We start from the raw sequence: 10,356 nt of genomic DNA, 5'->3' as shown, positions 1-10,356 counted from the left end.
TACAAATATTTATTTTATTTGAAAAATCATTAGGTACGTAAGCAAGAGACAAAAATTGCTGAGAATGAGAAAATCTTTTATGCAATTTTACGTTTTATTCTTGAAATTAAATAAACCATATTGGCTAATTTTGCATTTGTAACCTTCCATTAAAAATGCAGATAATATACATTCACTTTTTATTACTAAAATATTCTTTACTCTGCACTGTAAAATAGCAAAATGCACGTTTACTTGTAATTTTATTGAAGTTACTGTTGAGTGCTATAATTAGTAAACTTTACTGAGATATGAAACATCTAAGCATTATTTAATTAGTAATTAATTTGTTTCCTTTTGGGTAAGTTTAGTTTCTTTAGATTTCACCTAGCTTTTCAGTATACCTATAAGAAAATATTTGTATATGTATTGTATACTTAATCTATTATAATCATTGAACATGTTTAGCATGCTGAGGTCACATATTTATAAAGAAGGAATGTGAGTCCAGATCAATGTTCCTTTGACATAATAATATAACTCATTTTAAGTATATTTCCTATAGAACAATATTCTCATATGTATAAGATATATGTGCAAAAGTAATTTCTTCAATATTAAAGTAGTATAGAAATCAGAAAATATATTTCAATCAATATGAAAGCAAATAAAAGATTTATAGTTAATTTTGATATGGACTACAAATGGAGTAATACAGGACAATAGTGTACACACGTATTTATTTGTCCCAACAGGGAAATCATTCAATAACATAGTAACACATACCCCCCGCCCCAAATTTACAGAAAAAAAATATCTCTAGCTCTAGTCTTACTCTACTTTAATTATAGACCTTATAAACTAAAATAAATGACATATGAATAATCAAACCAAAGGAGAAACTACAATAAACAAGAATTAAGTAAAAACACCTAATTAAGGATGCTATTTTAAGTTTATGGCAAAAAAATTCATCAAATACCAAAAGTTGGGAAGTTCTGCTCCTCTTTAGGATGTAGAAAGCTTCAAGAAACCATCAACACTAGCTTAATGGATAAGCCATAATTTCTTTTCATTCTTTAAGACATCTGAGATTGAAAGAAATCTGGTGACTTTTTCCCCTAAATTCTGTTAACCCAGAAAAACATTAAGGTAAATGATCAGTTTCACAATTTGATACACCTAGGAGGAAGACGTGGCCATCACATTTGTAGTCAACAACAAATACAGGAATTAGGTTATGGTCTTCAAGGGATTCTAAACTATTATATTAGCCCATATGTTTGCATTATTCTGTAGCTTCCATTCAACTGCAGGTGCAAACCACTGAACTGTTGAAACCATGTTTTAGAGGAAAAGACAATGTATTGTTTCTTGCTGCCATGGCTCTTGAGCTCGGGGAACATGTCACTGGGCAGTGGTCATGGAATATACAAAAAGTCATCAAGCCCTGGTTTTCCTTGCTGTCTCTGGGGGGAGCAGAACTAGAACATGATCTGAAGGTGACATCATGGGTAATGATCACTTGGCACCCTGTTATCAAGGTATATTACCCATGTTAGAAAGAGGTCTAACCTTGCCCTAGAGCACATTAGCCCTGGCTTTATGGCCAATGCTGGTCTCCAGTATCCCTATATACAGGAGAGAACCAAATAAAACTATGCACCATCTAGTGTGGTACAAGGGTCCAGGGCAAACTTTTGTGCCAGCTGCAGTATTCTTTTAGCACAAATCCCTTGACTGTATCTTACTCAATGGTTGGGATTTGCCAACATTGATGCCACTAACTTTTTTTCGATTATCACCCTTAGCCTGGTAGCTGCAAATACCCTGGTGAGCTAGGCATACACCTTCATTACAGTAGCCAACCATTTGGCTTGTTGGCTGTGCACTGAGTTACCTAACAGCTCTGCAATTGGATTATGGAAATTAACCACAACCACCAACAGAAACTGGACATGGCTGGAAAGGTGAAACTCTTTTAACTAATTATGGAACAATACTTGAACACATGTGAAGACCTTAACCTGTTCAAGTCCTTTGCCCATTTCTTAACTAGATTGTATGGTAGTTATTGAATTTCTTGAGCTCTTTATTTTCTCCCATTCTATCAGTTGCCTCTTCACTTTGTTATAGGATTCTCTTCTTGTCCTTAACTTTAAAAATTTGACTATAATATGCTTTGGATATATTTTTTGTTTAAGTCTGCTTGAGGTATTTTGACCTTCTTATATCTGGATATCCACATCTCTTTAAGACCTGGGAAATTTTCAAATATTATTTCACTTAGCAGATTCTCAATGATTTTTCCTTCTCTTCTTCATGAACTCCTATAATATGAATATTTTGTCATTAAAGATGTCTCATTCATGCAGGCTTTGTTTTAAATTCTTTTCTCATTATTCTTGTCTAGGTTATTTCAAAAGTTTTGCCTTCTAGATCAGAAATTCACTCCTGAACTTGGTCTATTTTGCTGTTGATGTTCCTAGTAAGATTTTCACTTCACTGATTGAGGATTTTACCTCAAAAATTTCTATTTTGTATTTCTTATTGATATCCTTAGTGAATTTTTCATTTCATCCATCACTTTCTTTTTTTCTTTAAGCAGTTGATTTAATATTCCCTTGCATTGCATTGAGTTTCCTTACAATCATTATTTTGGATTCTATATCTGTCATTTAATTGATTCATTAAGATCATATCAGGTTCAAATTTTAGAGAACTATTGTGTTCTTTTGGTGTTCTTTTGGAGGTGTCATGTTACCTTGCTTCATTTTTTCTTTTGTCTCTAAGTTGACACCTGCAAATCTGGTGAAATAGGCCCTTCTTTTTCACAGAGTAGGCTTTATTGGAAATGATTTTCTGATAAAGATGGAATATAGGGTATCATTTGGTCTGTAGTTTTGGTTTTGTTCTAAGTGAGCTGAGAATTGTAAACTCTGAGTGATTCATTTTGCTTTAATCACTATCAGCTGTGTCTATAAAAGTCACTGTGGTATAGTCTGCTGCTGTACACAGGGGTAGAAGTGTGACTTTAAGGTCAATGTGGGCTTCCTAAGGTGTACATCTTCAGTTTCCAGAGAGCCAGTTGTCACAATGGAATTGCTATATATAAGGTCTTTTTGTTACCAGTGAATGCTAGGGTTCTTGTCTTCACGCAAGAAAGAATTTAGGTGTGAGACAGAGTAGTGGAAAGTAAAACAGCAAGGTTCATTAGGGAAGGGACATTCGTAAGAACGAATGGGCATCTCTCCAGACAGAACCTGAGGGAGAGTGCCCAGTCACTCAGACTGGGGGAGAATGGGGTTACATAGAGAGTACACCTGGCCAGGCCAGGTGGGCAGATCAGCATAGAGGCGGAAGACTGAGCGCGCAGTCCGGTTGAGGCCGGGAGTTTTTAAGGGGTTGCGTCTTGCCTCCCCACCTCTGCTCCTCTTGGAACAAAGGACTTCTTAGATGTAAATAGAAAAACTCCTATCTGAGTTTTCCCCCTGAACTTATTAGACAGGAGGAAGCCTGGCTGGTGCCGCCCTGGTTAGAGGAAGGGTGAGCAAGACCCCTTGGAGGATCAGGATCCTGAGCAGGGTATTTGAAATGCAGATACTGGGCTGCATCTGAAAAATTATCAGGCAGAAGGGGTGGGGACCCCCACCTGGCAGGTTATTGGGTAGAAGGGGGCAGGGCAGGATGCAAATACTGGGCTGCCTCTGAAACGTTATCGGGATGACTTTGAGATGCATATGCTGGACCTAGATGTCAACTCTTTAGGACTTTATGTCACGCACACATAAGCTCATATCTGACTTCCTACCTAGCATTTTTATTGATGCTGGTGGACACAAAGGGAAATTTCTGTTAGTCACCTGGCAATCCTGAGACATTCTGGGATTTGTGGCACCAATAGCTGCGGCTCCAGAACTGTACGATATATATGTGGCCCTCAGGGCCTGCTGGGAGAGTGTAACTTTTGCTTGGATTTTTAATATGGATATTCCAGTCATGGCTCTGGGGGATGTGATCTGAACCCTGCTATGTTCCTACAGGGTGATTATAAGTTATATAAGAGAATTTGTACTAAGAAGGATGGGTCTAGAGTAGGGGGATTCTTCCCTAGGTTCCACCTAGTACATTCCAGTGGGTTTGAGGTTATTAGGAGTGATTGTTACAGTCATGGTGTTACAGAGTGCAGTGGGGTCATTACCCAGAGCACCTAGGGTGGAAGCCACATTTTATGGTTGATGGTAGCCAACTTACCTGAAGCAAAGCCATACAGATAGAGCACCACTGTTCCTATAAGTGAGTGTGAATTACTCCAAGGATAATCCCAACAATGCTGGTTCTTCAAGGTACAGGTGAATCTGCCCCGAGTTCTCACAGGGCATGCAAGGGTTTTGCTGAGCTTTATTACCTGGTATCCCAGCACTATTAACTAGAAGGTGCAGAGGAACTTCCTTCAGGTGGACCTGGATTTGTGTGGGCTGCTTCTGGTGTTACTCCCAAGAAGGTGAGGGAAACTCCCTGGATCAGGTAGAATTAATGAGCATAGCTCCAGCAGCTATGCCCATACTTCTTCAGTTGGAGGATGGAGTAAGTCTGATTTCCATAACACAAGTTGCTGTGATTCTAGTGCTGGTTACTTCTTATAGTCATACAAGAGAAGTTAGCTGTGCAATGTTTCACAGCCAGTGGGATCTGGTGATCTGATATTCTGTGGGTATGGGTAGGGAGGGAGGCAATGTGGCTTTCTTTCTTGGAGCCAAGCAGATATTCAGACCCATCATCTTCCTAGGCTGAAGTTAAATCAGTGGAGGAAGATAGAATTTTCTCTTTGTTAGAGGTGTCAGTAACAGGGCACCCAACAACTTCTTCCTCTACCTTGACTTGGGAAAATGGCAACTCTCAGTTGGCAGCTGGCTTTGGAGTACAACCAGCTAAAGCAGCATGTCCGACCTGTTTCCTTGCAGTCACATGGGGTCTGCTCCCTTCTTGCCCTTCTTCAGTGAATATTTCTATCAGTCAATTCCATGGAAATGTGGTCCTTGGTTGTTATATGCTTCTATAGCTGAGGTCAGTGCAACTTCTTACTCTTTAGCCATAGTGGATCACTATTAATTTTTTATTTTACAGTTTTATTTTGCTACAAATTGGCAGATTATAACAGTATATGTTTATAGAGTACGAAGTGGTGAGAGTTAAAACTTTGATGAATGTTTAAAATGCATTTTAATTTAGTATGGTTAAACAGTAAAAAAGTGACTTTAAAATGCAATTTTATTGAAAAATCAATATTAATTTTGAAATAACAATGACATGTCGAGCATTATTTGTGATTAATATATTTAAGAAAACAGTAAGTAATAATAATGTTAATATGTGAAAATAAATGCTATATTTAAATAGAATAATAATTTAGAAATGATTTTACTATTTGATAGTACATGAATATCATTAATGTATTATTCCAGATATATAATTTATATATTTATTTATGTATATGAAGTTGTAACTTTCTATGTATTTATAAGTATATATATTTTTGTATGTGTATGAAGTTGTAACTTTATATAGTGGTATGACAGTAGAGTTAGTAACAAAAATTAGGTATGATATTGAATCATATTATGTATTGAAGTTTAATTTTTGAGTTTATGGTTTATAATTTATATATTTATAATTTAAAGATATGATTTATGCAGCTTCTCTCTTAAGTTTCTATAAAATTCTGCCAGTAATGATGGTACATAATACATTGCATTAGAAACATTTTATGAAAAGACTGTTCCTGGCATTCTTTCACTTTCTAAAAAAAGTGTATCTTTTACACAAGCAAGAAGGTAACATCAATATTATATTATATCATATTAATGAAACTGATGTGCATAAACATGTAAAATAATTAGTTTTATCGTTTTAAATAAAATTAAATGTACAAAATTTTATATAATGAATGTGTATTTAATAGCGTATTTTTAACCCCATTCATTTACATTGAATTTGTACTTTCATGAAATTGAAATACCACATTCTTAATTATAATCAAAATATCAGATACATGTTGTAAATTATATAATTAAATAGATGATGAGATTAGGGAATAATTATCCTGATTGTAGAACATGATTTGCATAATAAAAATGTGTAAGAAATATGTAAAAATTTTAGTAAATAGAAATTTATGAGAGCAATTAATGTACTATCTGTTGATATAATTTAAATTTAAAATCTGCTTCCTGTTCATAAAAAATAGTGCCAACCTTCAAGACACAATAGCCTAATTTGTGACAGATCCTTACTCACACAAAAAACTAATATGAGTTTTAAAAGTATGTAGCAGTTTGAAAGCAACAGAGAACCATGAAATTAGCTGAGATTGAAGGGTCAAAGATTTCTAAGAGAAGAAAATAGCATTGTGGTGAAACTGACAATTTTCTCTATTCTTACCTCAAGACATTTGCTGATAAGTACCAGGGAAGAAAGGCTGAATTCCTAGCAGAATAATCAGTAATGTCTGCGGCTATCAGAGATTCTGGGGGTTTACAGAGGGGGTGGGAGGGAAATTGGATTTCATGGCAGCCAGGCTTGAAGGGCTAAATTCCTAGTGAGAAATGAAGCTGATATTCCGCAATGCTTTTGCCCTTGATGCGTTTTCAGATTCCCAGGCTGTACTGTATAACTAGAATGCTGCAGCTGCAAAAATGATGTCTAGTTCAATGAAGTTTACAGAATTCCTATTTCTGAAGACATAAAAATTATAATTTAGAGACTATAGGAAAGTGGGTTACAGTTCAAAACTCCTATCAATTAAATCTTATATGTTCTAAGAAGTCATAGAGTTAAGAGCAAACAGGAGGGGCCGGCGCCATGGCTCACTTGGTTAATCCTCCGCCTGCGGCACTGGCATCCCATATGGGCGCCAGATTCTAGTCCTGGTTGCTGCTCTTCCAGTCCAACTCTCTGCTGTGGCCCGGGGGGCAGTGGAGGATGGCCCAAGTGCTTGGGCCCTGCACCCGCATGGGAGACCAGGAGGAAGCACCTGGCTCCCGGCTTCGGATTGGCGCAGCCATTTAGGGAGTGAACCAACAGAGGGAAGACCTTTCTCTCTGTCTCTGTCTCTCACTGTCAATAACTCTACCTGTCAAAAAAAAAAAAAAAAAAAAAAAAAAGCAAACAGGGAAGAGAACAAATGCTGATTAGTATTGAAAGGTACACTGTCCCTCATTTAATGATCTATCTGATGACTGAATAAACTGTCCATTTAGTCAAAATGCTATTATACATAGACTATACATTTTTGTACAGAATTTCAACTATTGACTCCAGTAATTAATAGGCTGACTGATAAATAGGATCAAATAAAAACAATAACAATTGAAATTAATTCATAAACCTATTTATCCATACATGTATATATGATAGGTTCTGAATTCATCATATGTGGATTAAAATTAATTGATTATTGAATGTGATTAATATATTTAGGAAAACAGTTAAATGTGGAATTTCACCTTGGAATTAAAAACATGGAGAGAATATTATTGGAATACTTGCAGTGAAATGTATAACTAGTTCGAACATCAAAATAATAAAATCGTCAATTACTTGGGCAACATTGAAGAGCTCATTAACTGTTCAAATTTGCACAAACGTCCTGTGCGATACATCACTACGACTGGCATGCTCTCTGGCTCCCACTGCAGGGACAGGTGGTACAGAGACTGCCAATTACAAATGTCCATGCCACTTGAACCAACTTCTGAATGTTGTTTTTATCACCTTTGAGTTTCTTTGCATATCAGAGTAGGAAACAAAAAAAGATGATCCAAGATGGCCACGCTTGGCAAGGAAATAGGTAGCTAAGGGGCTTGCCTGAGGTGAGGGGAGTCTAACATTTTCAGACAAGTATTTTGGAAAGAACAAGCATACTTAAATAAATGAAGGGGAATAGAGAAAATTCAGGCCCTTTAGTAACTTCAGCAAGGCTGTAAGACACAAAAACCTGTTGGTACTGGGGGATAATAAAGACTTGGCTCATAAATCCTCACAACTCAAAGGACTTGATCCAGTCACTGAGGCCTGGTACCACCAAGAAGGGGCACGGTTCATCTCAGAGGTAGGCACTAGACTGGGGCTACACTATGATAGCCTGGTAACTGGAATAATTTATTTCCATCACTTCTATATGTTTCATTCCTTCAAGGAATTCCCAAGATACGTGACCGGAGCATATTGTCTACTTCTGGCTGGAAAAGTGGATGAAACACACACACACACACACACACGAAGTAAAGATATCATCAAAACATCTCATTGTTTATTTGTTTATTTATTTATTTTTTTGACAGGCAGAGTGGACAGTGAGAGAAAGAGAGAGAAAGGTCTTCGTTTTCCATTGGTTCACCCCCCCCAATGGCCACTGTGGCCCATGCACTGCACTGATCCGAAGCCAGGAGCCAGGTGCTTCTCCTGGTCTCCCATGCGGGTGCAGGGCCCAAGGACTTGGGCCATCCTCCACTGCACTTCCGGGTCACAGCAGAGAGCTGGACTGGAAGAGGGGCAACCGGGACAGAATCCGGCACCTCAACCAGGACTACAACCTTGGGTGCGGAAGTCGCTAGGTGGAGGATTAGCCTATTGAGCTGTGGCGCCGGCCCCCGTAGTTTGTTAAATGATGTCCAATTTGGCCAGTTTGGAGATGACCCAAAGGAAGAAGTAATGGTCCTGGAGAGAATCGTACCGCAGACCATAAAGTCTGACTTACAGGTAGAACATCTGTAGTTCCTACTGAAATATGTAAAGCAACTCAAAGGTGATGAAACAGAATCCAGAAGTTGGTTCAAGTGGCATGGACATTTGTGAATGACAGTCTCTGCACCATCAGAGATCATGGCAGTCACAGTGATGTATCTCGCAGGACGTTTGTGCAAATCTGGAATACAAGACTGGGCTTCCAAACCCATGTATAGGAGTTGTTTCAGAAGACATCTACTACCAGATCGTGGACCTTTACTCCCAAGGAGAACAACAGATGTCTCATCCCACACCCAGTCCCCCATCAGCTTCAGCAGCCCTCGTCTCTGCAGCACACAATGCAAGTGGCACAAGTACAACAGTTGTAACCCTCTCAAGGCTCTGAGCCGGTGCAGCCACAGCAGAGGGACGCCCAGCAGTCAGCTCACAGCTGCAGCAGACACAGCAGCCCAGGAAGCCGGCTCCACAGCCCAGTCCTCCCCGACTTGTTAAGCTGTGGCTGTTTCTCCAATGGAGAGACCAAAGCAGCAGATCCACCACCACCTACAATCTCCGAAATTGAGACTGCTCACCCGCCATTGAACTCCAGTCCACCCACCTCCAGATCGACAGCTGCCTCTTGGACCCTTGTTAGGCAAAGCTGACCATCAGGCCCTGTGGATGCCAGCGACGTCCCCGAACTCCAGATTCCTCCACCGGCACACGCGGACCCTGTGCACCAGCCACCGCCGCAGCCACACCGGCCCCTGGCCCCGCCTCCATCCAGCTTCATGAGAAGTCCACCACCAGCTACATGTCTGGAGAAGGCTACCCGAGCCTGCAGTCCATGAAGAAGACAGAGGGCTCCTCCTACAGCACCCAGCTCCCTGCCTACGGTCCGCCTGCTCACTGCCCTATCACTCTTATGTCTAACCCTGGAACCCACCGCCACCACCTGCACCTCCTTCCCCAGCCTAAGCCCCCCACCAGCCATTCCTCCCCTCAATCCTGGCTACCCCCCACCTCCACCACCTACAACCCCAAATTCCCACCCCCACCCCCACGCCTGCTCCCCTCACCCTCTTCCAGGCTTGGGCCTGCCATGGCCAGCTACCCACCTCCACCGTCCCCTGGAAGGCAGCCTCCAGGGCCCTCACCCATGCCTCTGCTCCCCATGCCACCTGTCAGGGGGCTAGGGCAATCAGCCTGGATGAGACAATATGATGCCTTTTTTCTTTTGTTTTTACCCAGTTGTTCCAGTCAACGTGAAGATTAGTTTAAGTGGGTCAGTAAGGTACTCTGTGTAATGGTAGACAGTTGCAATCCAGAGAGGACGAAACCCCCCCCCCCCCCCCCCCGCCCATGAAACCGGGGTGGTCTAGTGCTTGAGACAGGGATGGCGGCTTCAGTGTGGCCTGGGCAGCACCTGCTGCGGCCTGACTGCGGCGGTTCCAGCGGGCATCCTGAGTCCTGCCTGCACTGGGCTACTTTTTTTTTTTTTTTTTTTTTTTTTGACAGACAGAGTCAGACAGTGAGAGAAAGAAAGGGCTTCCCTCTGTTGGTTCACTCCCTAAATGGCTGTGCCAAGCCGAAGCCAGGAGCCAGGTGCTTCCTCCTGGTCTCCCATGTTGGTGCAGGGCCCAAGCACTT

At 40.4% G+C, this 10,356-nt stretch overlaps 1 pseudogene; it reads left to right on the top strand.

The window, feature by feature from the left end:
• Window positions 1-7,910: 7,910 nt before the first annotated feature.
• Window positions 7,911-9,982, top strand: LOC133762054 (cyclin-K-like; annotated as a pseudogene).
• Window positions 9,983-10,356: the final 374 nt, after the last annotated feature.

The sequence above is a fragment of the Lepus europaeus genome, chromosome 6, assembly GCF_033115175.1.
Source record: "Lepus europaeus isolate LE1 chromosome 6, mLepTim1.pri, whole genome shotgun sequence".
In the NCBI taxonomy this organism is placed as follows: Eukaryota; Metazoa; Chordata; class Mammalia; order Lagomorpha; family Leporidae; genus Lepus; species Lepus europaeus.
The sequence above is the reverse complement of the archived record's forward strand: the minus strand, read 5'-3'. Positions and strand labels throughout refer to the sequence as shown.